General features: G+C 39.2%; 1 protein-coding gene across 3 annotated transcripts in view; it reads right to left on the reverse strand.

The window, feature by feature from the left end:
- fam222aa (family with sequence similarity 222 member Aa) overlaps window positions 1-19,113 on the reverse strand; it is a 106,610-nt gene that overhangs the window by 47,154 nt on the left and 40,343 nt on the right. The window contains exon 1 of one of the 3 annotated variants that reach the window (XM_039659061.2): window positions 18,070-18,310. The exons of 1 other annotated variant lie outside the window; for it this stretch is intronic. The gene's annotated coding sequence lies outside the window, so the exon portion shown is untranslated. Of the gene's footprint in view, window positions 1-17,300; window positions 18,311-19,113 lie in introns of those variants that run through there. One more of the 3 variants, XM_039659060.2, reaches the window with a different exon arrangement.

A 19,113-nucleotide genomic window follows, 5' to 3' on the forward strand; every position in this document is an offset into this window, starting at 1 on the left:
GCTGAGACAAGATGACAGCTGGACAGATGTTCCAGAGGAGGCACACATGGGAGGTTAGAACGTGTGCGCTGTGTTTTCAGCATGTCTGCATTCTGACTCCATGAACAGGAGAGCTGTCACAGCCGGTCTCACAGACGGATCCCATGGAATCAGCGCGGAGCCGCTTGAGCGAGGGACAGGATGAGGAGATAGAACTGCAGAACACATCCAAACCTCCCAAAACCACATCCGTCGACTGCAATTTCATACGCCAGTCATGCGGATTGTAATGTGAAATGCAAATCAAATGATAATGGCTTTCTTTAAAACTACCCATGCATTTACGCCAGCATCTCATTTGTTTCTGTTCTATGAACCGTCAAAGAGCTCAGACTGATATTTATCAATTATTAACCCATATCCTCTAACCATTACCTATCAATATAAATAACTTGTGTACATTCAAACACAAGACAGATAACAGATCAGCAAATGTGCCCAGCGAAGCATAGTAAACCATCACCAGTTCAAAGTTCTGTGTTTCTAAGACTAAAGACAACTGCTAGGCCAAGCTACACTCTAGAACGGTGTATATTACAATTCACAAATTTACATTTCCAGCAGTAGGGATGGGGCGATTACTGGTTTCACGATGAAGCATGATAAAATATACTGACTGTTTGATTATCGCGATTTTAATAACTCACTGTAAATCCTGTCCAGCCAGAAAGACGCAGACGTAGTGCGCAATGGTTTTATATTCGAGAAGGATTTTCCAGCCTTTTAAGAGGACCAAATCTGAGGTGTGGTCATATTTTGGCTTTTACAAAAGTCCTGAGGGAAACTTGATCGAGGATGTTCACCCTGTCTGCTGAACAAAAAGTCGCAGCAATAAGTTATAAGTTACGACGTCACTCTGTAGGCCAAAACGTGGAAGTGAGTTAGCATTTTAGCACTCCCAGTTCCCTCGCTCTTAAGTCTATGGGATTTTTGAATGGATATTTGCTAAATCGCCTGAAATAAGGTCTGTGGTGAACAAAGCCTCTAAATATTTTCTCGTTTTGATCTATGACATAGAACAAACAGTTATAACCTGCTTGTGTTTTTTTAAACTTTATTGTGTCTGCTTGTGTTTTTAAAAAACTTTATATAGGCTTCAAAATGTATAAATTTTGAATTAACTTGTAAAGATCATTTTGATAGACAAAACGTGTAAGGGTCACAACTCTTTGTTCAACACAGATCTTATTTTTTGCGATTTTCCAAAAGTCTATGGGGAAAATGCATAGCTTTTCGATCGAGGGACCCCATGCGCCGCTAGCTTCCGTGTTGTCCTACAAAGTGACATCATAACTTCGGCCCTCTATAGACACTTCAAATCTGCAGAGTTGTCTTGTGTGACCATCACCCAGTGTTGTATAGCAAATGCAAGGCAATTTAACTTGACTACGTGTGGGAAACAATTGGGCACAAAATGTTGTTTTGATTTGAAATATTTTGTCGCTCACTTGAAATGGACAAGTGAAGCTTCCGCGAAGAAAAGTTCGCAGCAAGTGGCTTTGAGCCAAACAACTTCAGACAAGACTATTACGAGTGACATTTTAAGGTATAGTAATGTATAGAATCATTGTCAACATAACACATAATTATGGGGATATATTGAATTGAGATTAACGTTTTAATTCTTACTTGTTTATAAATCCATTTTGTACAGCGTACAATACAATACAGTGTTCATTTTCAATAAAATTAAAAACGGGAGACACAAGATGGCAAGTTGTATTTAAATGAAACAAGAGCGCGCATCCGGATGTGCGCGGTGTAAGAATGTGTTGCTATTGACGACGGGCATTATAAAGAAGGAAATGCCACAGAAAAGAATCTTGTTTAAAAATGCGCAAAGAGCAGCTTATTTTATTGGTTGTTTGTTGATTTTCAAATATAAAACTTGTAGAAATGTTTTCAGTGTCAGCATCAGTTCTTTTTGAACACTTTCATCTCATTTGAACAAAACCGTGATACTATTGATAATCACGATAAATTTGGACACTATAATCGTGATATGAAATTTTCATACCGTCCCATCCCTATCCAGCAGTAAACCACTGAAAAATCTGCTTATTTGAGATGGTTCACTTCAAGCTGCAATTAAGGTGTTTCCAAGCCCAAAAGAAATCAAAACTGAAATGTCAAATTAAAAGCAAGAGATCCTTGATTTTTAACCAGAGTCTAATTTAGTCTTTGAGGCTCTCGGGAAGCTCCAAATTAATTTCATCCCAACCTGGAGAAGCAAGAGGAAAGGCTTCAAAGCTGGAGAGATAATTGGCCGCACACAAATTATGCCTGAAACTCGGCACAAGCTAAAAGAACATCAATGGCTTTCGTTAGGAAAAGGCAGTGTGTAAATTGGGGTCAGGCTCAAGAAGCACACATGCACGCGCAATCACGCATACAGGGGAGGTTGCATATGTGGGGTTTTATAAACAATAAAAAAAAATCTTCTCCTGTCTACCTTCTCGGCTTTGCACCAACCATATCTGCCAGACCCCTCATCTCCCTTAAGCGGCGCAGGCAGTTCATTAGTCCGTGGCGTGAGGGTCAGCAGTTCTGAGAAGGGTCTGTCTGTGTCCCGCTGCCCGCAGTACTACAAAGCACGACCCTGCAAGTTAAGCCTACTACTGCAACTAGTTATGCTTCCAGTGAAAAAAAAACAAGCATGGAAGTCACTGACTAAAACAATCTTTTGAAGTAAATTATTTTATGTTTTATGTATGAAACGTTTGGTGTAAGGCTGACTTATGCTTGGTTCAGATTACACGATTTTTTTGTCTGTTACGATAGTCACTGTGTCAGATTGCGCAATTTTGACACCTAAAATCTTGTTGTGTCGTGGACAAGACACATGTCAGACTACACGTTGCTTCCATCCTGACCAGTCATCGCATGCCGTCGTGTGCGTGATGTCATTGAGAAGACGAAACTAGTAGCGAGTGACTTCCGGAAACGAACATAACCAAACAAAGACTGAAGCGGTGAGTGTTGTATTGGCTGTCCTGTGTTCAGAAAAAAGTTTAAAAAAGAAAGAAAACCCGACAATGGACATGTTCCTGGATTGCTCAAAGAGGACAGTATGGGCTGTCAATCCTCCAAAGAGAACTTGAGGTAAAATATTGTTTTCTTACATATTTTTACTTTTAGTTTTAACGTTAGCACCATTGCCTCTCTTTCGTTTCACCATTTTTGAAAGTTGTGTATGGAAAAGCTTCTGTGCTCCTATTGGCCCGCCAACCTCTTACATGTGACGGAACCGTTGTGGACAATCGTTAAAAAAAAAATTAAACATGCTAGTCTTTTTGTCGTGATGTCATGAAGCATCGCAGACGTGACGTAGGTTGTCGCCCACTATGACACACTATACGAGATGATACAATCATATCTTGCGTCCCGACGCCCGCTGTCGTTTACGAATCCCCACGACACCCTACGTTAAACGGATCGTGCCAAAATCTGGCTAAAATCGTGTAATCTGAACCAGGCATTAGGCTATATTGCTTTCGAATCTTATGAGGTAGAAATAACAGTGATTAGTAAAACATGTAATAAAATATATAATCAAATTAATACAGAATTAAGCTCATTATAGCTAAAAACCTACCCTTAACCCTGCCCCTTTCTTAAAATGAAAATTTACTGTATATTTCACAATTTAAATACTTTAAAAACTGAGAAAAACAGGATGACTTACGGCATCTGGTGATCAATGTAAAACAATCTGTATTATCACCTTATCACTAGGTAAAAAGCGAGGAACGCGAAGTAGAAGAAGAGTGGTAGTATTGACGCCATCAGCGAATCCAGTGGGAGGGGCTCTGATGACATCACTGTAGGGGCATAACTTGTAGTAGGGGAGTGGTTTATAGTACTGCAGGATGCAGTCGCAGTTTGGCATTTCCACCAACCTAATCAAAATGTAGATAAAACTTAAGTCCACAAAAAGAACACAACAAATGAGCCAATAAGGGTGCCATGTCCTCATCACTGTCATATCAAGGACCAAAGTTCTCTAGGAAGAAGTCATCTTCAGTTTTTCGAGTGAGCAGTAACTGATCAACAAGGCTGATAATGCAAAAGTACTTTGTAAAGGTAGCAATTTGTGCATTTTAAATATACAAACCAATTATTTTTTAACCTTTTTGCAATTGAACAAACCAATGAACTGACATGCTAATCGCAAGATTCCCCAGTGCTTTTCTTCAAATATATATGGATTTCACTAAGGGAATCTTTTCATTGAAACAAACAGCTCAAATGAACCAATACACAAAAAACCGCTCAACGCTATTTAATTAAATTTGGAATTTTTAATTATTTAGCGGTTTAAATGAGTTAAAAAAAAATGCAGGAGCCCAAAAAAGCTAAAGTAAATGGACAATAGAAGGTACCGGGACAGGACACCAGCTGACATCTAACCCACACAAGAACAACAGCATCTAACATCTCAGGCCGATTTGCTGCAATTCTAAAAATATTTCTATTACTCTTGTAGCAAACGGGCAGTACACGAACGCCCGGCTTCTCATAAACCTGCCCGCCATTAGGCAGGTTTCAGAGGATTACAGAGGACACATAATTATACATGACATCTTTGAGAGATAAAAGTGATTACGATGGATAAAAGGTTAGTGGCGGGCGACTAAAAATTGCTTAGCAACCAGTCATTATCCCTCCCCCCGAGGAGAGCGAGGTGATGTCCATCCGTACAACCCCCCACCCCAAACAAATACAAACAGTGATAAAAAGTGGCGCAATAGCTCTTGACACACAAATAGGTTAACACAATAAAGCTGCCTATGCCTGGCTCACTCGAGGGAGGAAAGCAATTCCAGTAGCAGGCAGGAGGTAATAAAGCAGGAGGTTTGGAGGTTTGTGTGTGTGTGTGTCCATCCAGTCTTAGTCCTGAGCTCCTGTGCTCGAGCAGAGGAAGGCATGCAGAAAAGTAGATGCCTGAGGGCCTAATATCACTGTTGGTTTAGAACCTTTTGACAAGAGCAATAACACTGGCCAAGAATGGCAGAAACCCCAGCCTACAGCGGCAGAGCGCTGTACAGAAATAATGGCGTTACATTAGAGGCTTGTGTGCGCTTTGCTGTTCGCCACTGTCTCTGAACAATAACATTAACATGGGGGAAAAGCCCTATCTAATGGCTTTTTCAATCACAAACCTATCGAAGGCGTGAGATATTGTATTCCGACCCATTTACGTCATCAACAATTAGACATCTACGCCTGGCAATGCGTGATACAAATTTCTAGAGTTTTTATTATTATAACACGTTGCATTCCCAGCACACAGCGTGAAGTCACCAGCAGGGGTGTGGGATTGCTAATCGCAAACGGCCAAGGCCGAAGGCATTGTTTCCTGCAGTCGGTGGAAATTTCATTACCTCTCGATACACTACAAGTGGAGTAACTGCCTTTATGAAAAGCACGGCGTGAACAATATAGATTGCATAGTATTTGAAGAGATTCGTGGCAATCTAAGTCGCCACCAATGACACTTTTGTTCATTGTTACTCGCATTCAAAGCGGCTTTGAATGCGAAACAGAATCAACTTTTGTCTTTGTGGCCACGGTTAAGAGTGTAATTAAAAGTGTTAAACTTTCAACCACACCACATGACAAAACCCATTTTCCCTGGCAGTAAACTAAACAGGATTTGTAAACTGGTCACAGTCTGAGGCTTTCACTACATTTTAATAGCCTTAATATGTTGGAAAAATAGCGCAAGCACACAATCTTTTCCCCCACTTTAAAGGCTGCCCACCACGATGTTAATAAATAAAACTCAGAAGCGCAGTGTGGGAGTATGATATTAGTCACACCCTCCGTCAGACAACCTTGCTAGTAAATAAAAACCAATAAATACACCATTCATTGTACCTCCTCAAAATAATTTTGTACGCAACGATAACAGTTAACGTTTCACAGATCATTTGCTGTGTATATGTCTCTTTCAATAGCACTAAATACAGAAGATAGGCATTCTATTGGAAAGGCGACTGACTGACTGACTGACTGACTGACTGACTGACTGACTGATGGATAATTGAGCTTTGACTTTCAGGGCAGTCTGTCTTACCCTCCTGGGGGATTAGGAGAACTTTCCACTTCGTGAGAACACCAGGCACTCTGTTTTGTGATGCAGTAAGCCTATATCTCATGCATGTGTCATGTCCTATCAGTGAGCTCCATATGTTTTAACAATAACACCATTCTTAATAAAAACAGGGTTGACTTAGTTTAAGGGTCAACAGGAGCATTGTAATGATCCAAGATAAGCTATGGATTTCAAGTCGAGGGAGAATGGTTGTGAGATGACAACACTTGTATTGTGAGAGATTGTGAGATGTAACACTTGTGTGAGCGTGGGCTGCAAATATTATATATCAGCAAATATCACACAATATCACACAAACGTTTTCTCACACAAACCGCTCGTTTCGTGTCTTAGGCCATCAATGTGTACTTACATTTACGAGTCATTAAATCATGTTTAATTTGGACTTCTCTGTGCATGCTCTTTGAAGTGGTGAACATATACGTGCATTATATGACTGACCGATAAGAACGGTTCTACCTAAAAATATCAAAATTGAAACTACTGCGAAAACAAAGACACCTACATCTTGCATGCCCTTGAGGAATGATTAAAGTAAATCATTCATTCAGTTTTTTACTTTAATCATCCCTTTAAAGGAATGATTAAAGTAAAAATTTTTATTTTATTGTCATTTATTCACTTATTCCAAAATCCAAACTGTATGATATTCGTTCTTACCTGGCAGGGCTGCACGATATAACGAAATTATCGAACTATTGCAAATGTAAATGTCGCAATAGCTTACGATAACTGAATTGTTTTGACGCTCCAAAAGTCAACACAGAGAGCACAGCAGAGAATAGACTGGATACATGACTGTTACATAGACGCGACATGTTTAATCTTATTAGGCGCAATAAGTAAAATAGTTGCGCTCAAGCAGCCGCCTCTCAGACAGCACGTAAAGTTCTGTTCCTTTTAATGGCCGAACACTTAAAAAATGCCCATCTTAGTGAGTGTTTACATAAATGCAGTCAGTTATGGAGTAAACAGTTGAAAAAAACAAACAAACATAAAAAAAGAGAGTGTAACATTCCTTTGGATCCGAGCAGCTCTTAAAGTGACAGCAGCCTAATAAACCTGCTTATGTCTGTATGCTTAATGTTATTCAAACAACAAAAGACAAAAAGTTTAATCACTCACTGCTCTGAATAACTTTTGTAGCTTTAACAAGAAGCAGGGTATACTTAATTCATACAGTTAAGACTAAGCAGTGTTTTATTTTTTTTTTACATTAGGCTTATTTAACAACAGAAATTCAAATAATTAAAAGTAGGCTAGATATTGACACTGAAGTTAAAAATGTCACTTTTTATGAAATGGTACCATAAAACACTGCTGTTCATTTTCAGAAGTTGTAGGGAAGTCAAAAAGAATGCGAAACATGTATGTTGGCTCCGGTGTTGGTTTCTCTGCATTGGCTTCCCGTTGTGTATAGACTAGAGTGCAATTCAAGATCATTTTAATGGTGTTTAAAAGTCTACATGGGCTCGCCCCTGTTTATATTTCGAGTCTACAGCAGCATGTCGCAGCTAGACCACTTAGATCTTCGCAAAGCTTTACTTTAAATGTACCAAGAGCTCGGTTGAAAGCCAAGGGAGATCGTGCTTTCGAGGTAGCAGCACCGCATCTTTGGAATATTCTGCCTTTACACATTAGATCTTGTGATTCCATGGAGTGTTTTAAGTCTAGGTTAAAGACCTATCTTTTCTCGGCTGCTTTTAACTATTCTTAGTTATATGTGTATTTGTCTAATTGCCGTGTACAGTTGTTTCTGTAAAGCACTTTGGTCAACTCGTGTTGTTTTTAAATGTGCTCTAGAAATAAATATGATTTGATTTGATGTTGGTTGTATAATTTTCAGTTTTTAAATATATTTAAATATCATTTTAAAAAGTGTAGGCCTACACACTTAAACACAGTTTTTAAACACGCATTATTTAATGAGTTATCGCAGATCACATTTTTCTTCAATAACATGCACCCCTAATACCCTGCATAAAAAACATACTTTGAATAATGAGAAAATAAAAAATTAAAGCATATGGTTACCAAGGGCTGTTAAACTCCAAAAGGGCAAAAACATTTTTTAAATGAGTTTGAATTGAGACAACCTAGAGGGTGCAAAATTGGGTGGAGAACAGCATACTGTAGATGTATGCTTTTGTTGTATATAAAAGTGCAATACAAACATTCATTAAAATGTCGCTTTTGTGTTTGGAGAAACATGAGGGTGTGATTATTTTATTTTATTTTTTTGGTGAACCATCCCTTTAAGTAATGGAGAAAAATATAGTCTAAACACTGCAGCTTTGGATTGCAAGGATGGTTTCATTACAGCATGTCACAATGATGAAATAAACCATGGGATGGTATGAGAGTCAGGATATTACCCAAATCTTTCGCAAAAATGGGGTAAAGAACAAAGATATCTGCAACGGCATATAACAGAGCAACACTGAAAGCATTTCGCTGAATTATGCTGGCAGAGAAACAACAGTGAAGGGAGTACAAAGAAACTAACTGACAACACTAAGCCGTAACTCATGGAAATTGAACTGCTCCCTTTACAAGGAGAAACAGGATGCACTATGAATTCTCCAGAAAAGTTCTTGAAAAAAAAACACACTCCCATAATTCTCAATGACTGATGCCCAAGCAAACTTTTCAGTCCTTCAGGAGAAGCGAGCAGGGCCACTTTCCCAGCATCCCCCACTGTCCACCAGCAGGAAATCAATTTACCCAGGAGGCCGATTACACAGCCGTTTGTTTTCAGGAAGAACAATTTGCCCTTCAAAGGGGCGCTCTTTGAATAATATGATTCCTGTTCGCTAGTGTGATTAGCTATGAACAGAGAGGATGTGAAGTTGTACACCATTTTATCTGCCGTTCTTCCTCAGAGCCTAAAGGGGGGAAAACAGCTCCATCAAATGCTCAAAGAGAGGGAAGTGTTCAAGAATATAGCTGTGATCTGCACTCAAAATTCACTTTCACATATTTCACAGGGGATTAATACATACAAGTCTCTTTGAGACTTTCCGGCTTCTTCAGTGTGCTAAATTCTCCAATCCCTCCACCCACTATATAAACAATTAATTCATTACATTGACGTCATTAAAACTGGTCAATGTTAAAAATCCCTTACTTAATTAAATGTGTTCAACAGCAATTATCCACACACAAAATGACCTTGTAAAACGCATTACCTCCAACAATAAGTTTCATGAATCACGAGACACAGTTTTACAGTGAGCACAATCTCTAGCCCCTTTTCCACCAAAGCATTTTGAGAGCCAGTTCGGAGCCGGTGCCTGCGCGCGAACCAGTTCTTTGTGTTTCGACAGCCAAAGAACCGGTTCTCAGCCATGAGAATCGGTTCCAAAGCGGCACCAAATCTTTGCTGGGCTAGAACCGTTCTTTTACCGCGTCATGCTTACGTCGAGGGCTGGGGCGGATTTAGATGTGTTCTAAACATCTTTTCTGACCATAATAAAGGATCGCAAAGCCAAAAGAAACATTTGCAGAAACACGAGTCCGCCTTTGTAATTGTTATGCTTGAAGTTAACGCAAGCGTTTCTATTTTTGTAATTTTTTTTATTGAAGACATTATAAGCAAAGAAGAAAAGTCACAATATAGAACAAATAAATGGAAAGAAAAAAGACACAATTACAGGGGTACATAACTTATCACAAAAAATTACATATCAAACGAAAAGATTAAAAGACTTGCATATTTCAATTGTTTTTAAAGCTTTCTTGGTATGCGATTTAGAGATAATCCGAAAGTAATGTTGTATTTGCAAGCGTTTCTAGCTAAGACGTATGGCGACGTACACAGTGACGTAACGACGTCGTTCCCTGGGCGCTCAAGTCAGTGGAAAAACAAATCTTCTGAAGCGGTTCGCAAGTTGAACCAACTCTGAACCAACTTTGAACCAGCACCAGTTCCGAAGCAGTTCTTTTTTTTTGGTGGAAAAGGGGTAACAGAGTATCCCAAAATGAAGCGTTTTACAGTCGCTCTATCCTCAAAAGAATGTAAAAAGAGGAGATTCTGGCCAAACTTTCCCCCCAAAAAAACCTGATTCCAATGTTTTGAGAACTACGGAGAAGGCAAAAACCTTCAAAAAGTTTTGTGAAATCATCATCTCCTTGAAGCTGCAGAGATGCCAGAGAAGGAAGGACCTCGGGACGGCTAAATCAACAAGCTGCAGCCCAGCAGCGTCTCATCTGGATGAGGATAAAGCTGGTGAAATTGAAACTGCAGCAAAGGTCAAGTAAACAACAACACAAGTTATCCTGAAATTCCATTTAGAGTGGCGCATCTTGACACCATTTCCATGCTTGGATTTTCTTCCCGACACTTTTAATCAATATCACCTATGAAAGCAACACGGGCTGAGCCTTTTATGTAGCGACAGGGGAGAAAGGAATGCCATAAAGAAGAAGGAAACAAACAGCCTCCACCGCAGGTGTTGCGCGTTAACAGATGTTGGGAACATTAGCACTATACGAACGGCTACGGGAATGGAGTGGTGGAGAGAGGACAGGAATTGCGGATTACCAGGGGCACAGATATAATAGCTCTTCCGGAACAATGGCACCTCCTTAACACTCAATACTCGCAGGAGGAGCTCTGTAGGAGAGCAGCGAGACAGGAGCATTCACAATCCATTCACCGCACTTTCACAACTAACAAAGACATTTTCTTTTGACACTCTTTTCTATTCTATATTTCTCAGCAGCCACGGTAAATTGGTCTATTCATTTTTCAAAGTACCCGTGATTTAGAAAAAAAAATGCACAAGATGGAGACCCATTCTGTTGGTGAAGGTAAAAAGGACCACTAAGTTTAGACACTTTTTTTGTGTGTGCTACTTTGAGTACCAAGGCTTCCATTTTGGACAATGCCATGGGCGACAGCTCAATATGGGACAAGGTCGACATCAGGTCCCGCCACAACCTCCCCTAACCTGGGTTAAAATTCAACTGAACCTCAAAAGAGGACAAACATATGGTTTAGATGGCAATGACCTCTTGAACATAACCAGAAAACAACAAAAAGAGAATTAAACACACAAATCCCATAAACAAAACCAATGACATGTGCGTGTTTGCTTCATACATGAACATACGATACTTCAATCATCCCGTCAAAACTAGAACATAAGAACAAGGCCGTGTCCCAAGCTTTGAGAGATAGATAGACGTTTGCACCTAATGAGCCACTGTTTGAACGCTCCACATAGATAAGTTCAAGGACCATGTCCTGCCCCATCCATCCATCAAACTAACTGCTCTACCAACCCGCCCGAAAAAAAAAAAGGAATGGGGGTTAAATGCAAGAGTGCTTGTATTAGGCCACATTTCACTCTGAAAGATGACTTACTGTAAAAGCCTATGGTAAAAGAACCGAAAAAAAAGCACGTGTATGCAGGCTACTCTCACGGTTATCAATTTCTAGACAGAAAGGTTTCATTATACGACCAGGGAACTACTAGGACTATAATAGTGGAGACAATACCTAAAAAAAGATTCATATATAAGGCAGGAAATTAAAGTTTTGCTAATATAACGATATTCATGAGCAAAGCCCTCGCTCTCCCTGGTTTTAATAAGAAAACGGTCGAGTGATTTCACCCCATGGCCATCAATCAATCAATCTACATACTTATCTCTATATTCAAATGAACAGCGCACACTTCTTTAATAATATCCTTCTGAAATTAAACTATCCATCAACATCTGCGGCAGAGGCAGAAACGGTGAAACGGGTATGAGTTTAACTTCATACCTCTGGAAATTCGCTCTTGATTTAATCTCATTAAGATCTTTCCCGCTCAATAAGGTAAACTGAGCCCAAACAGCGTTTCTTCATCGAGAGAAAACTTTCTGCTGACGGTGGAACAATAAACTGTTTTTTTTTTTTTTTTTTTTTTGGACGGCTTTCAGGGCATGAAATCCTTCCAAAACATCTTGCCATCAGTTTATCGTCAAACTCTTCGTAATGACTTTGTGTGGAAAAGTACCTACAGCACACAAGGACAAATGCAAGTTTGACTCAAAACTAATAATGTGTGCAAATGTGCCAATATGATCGAATCAGATGTGGAAAAAGTCAACAAAAACAAGAAACTGACAAAACCCCAAAATTAAATAAGCTATGAAAAATGAGAAACAATGCTAAGACAATTCAGTGACCTAAATATTAGACCACACCATCTCGCCACCAGCTATCTCCCCCTCTTCCCCACCCGCGCTCGGCTCAGTTGAGATTAGCATTATGCTGGAAGCTCTATTTGTTTAGGTGAGATCGAGCCACAGAGCTAATACCGGGCCAATTTGCTCAGCGGGTCACGGATGTGCAGCAGGAGTAGGAAATGAGGCAACTCTGGCCCCCGGAGGTGAACCTTTCCACTCGTACATCACTGAATGTTTTATTCAATAGAGTGGTGAGCATACTCCTTGACAGGTGCTGTCTCCACGGGTGGAGGGAGTCGCAGCCCTCAGAGTGAGGGACTCTGCTGGGGTAATGAGGCTGCCAGGCCCCGAGGAAGACCACATGCTGGAGCCGTGCTAAGAGCCAGAGCCCTAAGCCTCCAGAGTGATGACTTGCAGAGTGGAACGTCCACCATGGAGCAGGGGGCCAATCGCATTAGTCAGAGCGGCGGCGAAATGACGGGGGGCCTCGTGAGACTTAAATTGTGATGTATGGGGAAGAAAAAAAAAACTCTTTTCTGACAGACAATCAATATGCATACTCACACCGGTCTAAATATAACAGGTTTTTTTTTTTAATCAGCTACTTATTTTGCAATGTTAAACTACTTGGTCTGCCTTAAGAATAAATTTATATATATATTTTTTTTTTAAATGCCTCGGTTCAGGCTGTTTAGCATTAGATATTGGTTGTCCAACGACTAACATATCTATAAAAAGCAGCATGGCTCCAGCTCTTAAGATTTAAGGTGCCAAACACTCTCAAAAAATACAAAAAATGTAGGCCTATTTTTTGCAGCAATACCATAGAATAACCATTTTTGGTGAACAGAGAACAGAAGATTTTAATAATCTAAATCTAAAGAGCATTTTTTTTCAATTAAAACTGAAACTTTTGTGTAATAGAAATATTTTTTCTTTTAGTTCTTATGCAAACACTGATACTGATAAACAACCTTTGTTTGGGACATTCAGGGTGGACTAAACCCACAGGGGAGCTGCATGGGAAAAAAACGTTTGCCAACTATTGTTGTTAATCTCAGAAAGACTACAAATAGTGGGTTAAAGTCTCTGATAATCAAAACACAACATATAGGGCAACTGATCTGATCTAACTTCATGGACAAATAAAACCCAGACTGCAAGTTTAGCCAGTATCAGAGGGTTCACCGATTAGATTTCATAGATACAGGATATATGCAAAACGTCAGTTCTTGGAAACTGCAAACGATGCATGGAGAAGGAACAGCTGACATCCGAGTGCAAGGATAATAGCTTTACATGAAAAGCCTGTTGACGCCCAGCCTGCCATCCAAATGGGCCCTAAACAAAGCATTTTAATCAATCAAACTTTCCACACTTGCCATGAGCCTCCTTCATGAAAGTTAACTTCTACCCAAAACATTTCAGGGGGCCAGTGCTCCTGAGGCAACCTGAGGTTAAGTGCCTTGCTCAAGGACACAACTGTGATAACTTGAACCTAACCCTTCACTTACCAGCCCAGAACTTTAACCATTACCGCACTGCTATTTAAATTCAGTAGTTAGAGATTAAGTCATAAAGGAAATCATTGACACACTCTGTGCTGAAAGACGAGGAGGTGCTGGAAAAAAAACTTTCACACCTTTTATTCAGATCCTCTCGCCTGCCATCGTGTTGTAACCAGATTTTATGCTTTGAGCGCATTCATCCTGTCAGCGTACTCTTTAAAAACACCCTTAGTGCACATCAAAGCGCGTCCTGGGGCCATTCGGTGCCCGACACCTCCATTTTTACTGCACTTCCTTTATTTATTGCAGGTAAAACCTTGAAACAAAGGTTGTATGTTCTGTCAGGGGCCTAAAAGACGCCACCCGATTTCACTTCACACGATAAAATGACGACAAACGCGGAGCGTTATTCAAATGAAGCTATCATTGCTGAAAATCTCCATCCAGTCAAAGGCGATCCTTGCTTATAGTCAAAGTTGCCATATTTTGCATTATAGAGATTTCACTAGTTGCACTGTAACTGTGCACTATTTGATAATTTAACGTTCAAATTGAGTTTAAATATCATAAATTGTCATGTTAATTTTTTTAACAACAAAATCATAGGCTATAGTCGTATTGTTACCATGATAAAACTGTGGTAGAACCACTGATGCTGTTTAATATATATATATATATATGAAGAGCTCTTTTCCAAAACGCTATAAATCCATTTCAATAGTTTTCAGGAAAACTACATTTTTTACCTAGACCCACACATTTTGTGAATATTCAAATTATCCTGTTTAAATGTTTTATTGGTTCTGTCTGAACATTTTGAACAATAATTATTAAATCAAACAACAATATTGTTAATGATAATTTAAAAGTTAATTTTATTTTTTTCCAAAACGCTATAAATCGAAATAAACCTCAAACAAATAGTACCAATTTCAACATATGCATGAAAAAAAACAAATTATTAATACCAATTTCAACATATGCATGAAAAAACGAATTATTAAAAATGATCAATATATGATAACGATATTCAAAAAAGGGATGGGCAACCCTCCAGCACATGCACACACACACACAGGCTACATAACATGTGAGCAAAGCGGAGCAGCATGACGCTTAAATATAAGTAAAAAAAAAAAACAAAACAAAAAAATAAACATTTCACATTTGTTTTTAATAATATTACATTACTTATTTTTATTATTTCATCTATGTTGAGTAGGCTATGAAAAGGGAACCGCATGAGATGAGTAAGATAGGATCAAAATTCAAAAGCTGCCCAATATCGGAAAATATTTGGAGTGCGTCAGACATGATTTTGACCACTTATTAAGTTTTGTTTTGTAGAAAGCTTGTAAATTTCGTTTCATATAAATTGTATCTTCATTTTAATAAATGTTTCATCGACAAATTGACTGGATTAATACATTAGAAGTAAATATCAGACAATATAATCAGGACACAGAGGCGCGCAGGTGAACCGGAGCGCGTCTCATAATATGAACCGAAACACCGCGATGCTTGCCTCACACAGGCCTGAGAACTAAGCTACAGAAAGCTTTAAATATCTACTTTTAAACAAAACAATTAAAAACTAAAATAAATGCAACTCTCTGCGTATGTAGGCTAATTCGAAGTATGCGTTTCTCTATGCGCGTTCACTGCGAAGATGGCGAGTAAGCATCATCAACTTTATCTTTGTTGCTGACACTGAGACCCCGTTTACACCTGGTATTAAAATGCGATCTGTATCCAGATAAGTTATCCGGATAATAAGTACTGATTCCATTTACACCTGGCCACATAAATGTGGTTTTGCAAAACGGATATAAATCCGATCTTCACCTCCTGCGTTATATGCAGATTTATTGGATTGCACGCCACCAAAAGCAACAGATCTGAGCGGCATTTTATTGATCATCAGCTAATTTCCAAATCAGAGACATCAATAAGAGAGAGTGGCAACAGGCCTGGTAAGATAATTTCGTTTCTTTACTTGAAGATGTGTTAACTGCGTCTGTGACTTACTTTCACTTTTATTTGCGATGTTTGCACGTTGAATAGACGCTCAGCTGCTCATCTGCGGTGATGCGTGTCGCTGTCGCATCTGACTAGGCTATAACATGACATATAGCCTATATAACACGCTCTCACTCGTTTATTTTTTAGCATTTTTGGGAGGAGTAAAATATACATATGTGGTTTCAACAACCAGATTGCGTTTACACCTAGTAAAGATCCGGACACAATGCGAGCCAGACTACCTCCAGATGTGGTCAGGCAGATTCGATCACGATCCGATCACAACGCGTTTACACCTTGCATTAACATGCGTTTTTTATTATCCGGATAACTTATCTGGATACAGATCGCATTTTAATACCAGGTGTAAACGGGGTCTGACAGAAAACACTAGTTTATTAATAAACAATTCAAATGTTTCATGCATCATTACTTTTGCCGGTTCTTTGTGGCAAGCTTTATGCATACGTTGAGATGCGGAATATGCAATTAAAAACGCTCATATGGTTTCTCTCCCATTTAATTAAATCAATATATGTGATTACTGATAATACAAATGGCTTAAATGATCTACTACTAGTCGACTAGAAAACTAGGACTCATTTTGAGGAATGAATGAACATAATAAACCTCTGTTCAGAGTGCCGCCGTGCTGGATTGTGTAGAGCGCTCATTGAATTTGAGGATTTATCGTGTTTAGGCTAAAAACAGGGCTGGCGCTTATCGTGGTTTGGAAAGAAACTGTATCTTGCAGTACATTTTAAACAAGGAAATATAGCGATTCGGCATGAAACGTTGATAGAGCAGTGAAAGGGTTCTGTCCGCAGCAGAATGACACGACAAACTCATTTTTTTTAAAAATGTCGTTTAACGCGTTTTGGAAAAGAGCTCTTCATATATATATATATATATATATATATATATATATATATATATATGAAGAGTTCAGATGCAAAAGCCTCTAAGTGCCATTTGAAATGTTCTTCTAGAATGATACTTTATCAAACTTGTATATTTAAGCTCAGTAATTTCACTTAAATTGCAACGAAGATTACCTATTACGTGTAATTTAAGTGAAATTACTGAACTTAAATATACAAGCTTGATAAAATTGATCATTCTAGAAGAAAATTTCAAATGGCACTTAGAGGCTTTTGCATCTGAACTCTTCATATATATATATTTAGCAATACTTTTTTTATAAAAGATATAACATTTATGAAAGGGCACTACAATCTACTGTACAGGCTTACTGCGGCTTGACTGAAGTGTAGGCTAGCCTACGTCTCTCGAAGAGCGTTAAATTGTGACAGCTGCGAACTTAAAACCCATTAAAAGCCTAATTATGGGTAAAACAATAGGTCTTTAACATGCATATTTTCATTGAAAGATCAATTAAGGCTGAAATTATGAGTAGGGGAGAGTATATTTACCATAAATCGCTCTGTGGTGCTGACTAGATTTCCATGCAGGTTTGTGATGACAGGACTGTGGGAACGTAACGCGGCCGAAAGAACAGAGGAGGGCAAACGAGGGGGAAAAATCAATAATATCTCATTCTGTTCATAGATGTAGTGGAAAAATGTATAATCCCTGGTTTATTCAGTCGACTTATTATGAGTTCCTTTTATATGCGTTTTTCACGCGCGTAAAAAAAGAGGAAAAGTCATCCAAAACCAGCTTCTTCTACAGGATCGTTGGGCAGTTTTTGCTTGCCTTTAGGTTGAAATATCTTCTTATTTTTGAACGAATCCGATCTGTGTTTTTGTTAAATAGGCGACAGTGGGTCAAACGAGCCGTTACCCAAAAAACGCCGTCTGTCAACTGCGCTCCGTTAACTGCGTTTTGAACTATCGTAAATGATTCCGTCGGTCAGGATTTTTCTTTACCCGTTTACTTACTGGAATAATCTCCGAGTAAGGCTTAGTAGGAAATTGCAAACTCCAGTAATAACGACAGCTTTTCTGCTGACACCAACCCGATAAATAAATAAGTGCTTTGCCAATTAAATAAACTGCGATTCGCAAACGTCCGTAAATCCAAAAGAGCGAACAGACTTTGGCGTATACAATCAAGAGCAATGTTTTATCCACGGAATATACTAGAAAGCCCCCGTTGTGTTTAAGGCGATATTCCTTGAAAAGAAGAGCAGGTGCGGGAATTTAGTATACGCCGTTTAATCCTGGGGAAAAGAGAAATCACCGTTCACTTCCAGTGGTTTTCTTCATCCCCTCGCTCGGAAACCTTCCGTCGCGATTTCAACTCCGACGTCCGTCTAATTATTCCTCTGAAGGAGTCCAAAGGTTGCAGCTCTTGTTCATATTAATACCAAGCAAGAATGAATGAACTTAAATCAATAATTTGTCTATATTCCGCCTCTCTGTGACTCTCTCATAGGCACTGCGCCTCAACCCCTGCGCCGGGCTGCCAAGACTGACAATAACCCGGAACGGTGCAGACTCTCACGGCTCCACCGACCGCCCACCAGCCAATCAGCGCTAAGGGGGAATTTAAATATTCCCACGGGTCGGCCAATCATGGGTAATTGAGGGCTGTGTTACCACGGTGTCGCTGTCAGCGTCCAAACGTCAAGTTTATTATTTGAGAAATTATAAACGCTCAGGGACTGGACAGTAAGAAACTGGGAACGGCTTTAACAACGTTTATAGGCCACCAGTAACAATTTTTTATTTTTATAGGCCACCAGTAACAATTTTTTTTACTATTTATTGACATACACACCAGGGTCAGTTAGTAATATTCTTATAGTATACTCATATACTTTGACCCCATAAAGGCTGTATTCTCACTCATTTGTAGTCTAGTAGCCTAACTGTTAAGTTTTAAAGTAGGCTGTGTGCCATTTAGGCCTACGCTGATGTCACTCAGCCAATTTTGAAATCGAAAGCGTGGCTCCGGTGGGAAGAACCCTATGGAAGAACCCCAGAAGTAGCTAGATAGACAACAATGCCTTGGACTACCAACCTGAAGCTGCTACCGCGATTTACACAATTTGATGTACATGAGCCTAGTTCATTCCTGCTTCTTTTTTTTTCGTTCTGAATTATATATATAAAAAAATAATTTTATTTATTAATGAATTTCACTGTATACAGTCTAAATTGTGAAAGAAATGTATTTACATTTTTAGAATAACTAATTTCTACTACACAACAATACGCCACCATCGCATTCGCGACTTTACTGCTCTGAGGCGACACTTCCGGTTTTCCCCACCGGAGCCAT

The sequence above is a fragment of the Pimephales promelas genome, chromosome 4 (genome assembly GCF_988280905.1).
Source record: "Pimephales promelas chromosome 4, fPimPro1.hap1.1, whole genome shotgun sequence".
NCBI classification, from domain to species: Eukaryota; Metazoa; Chordata; class Actinopteri; order Cypriniformes; family Leuciscidae; genus Pimephales; species Pimephales promelas.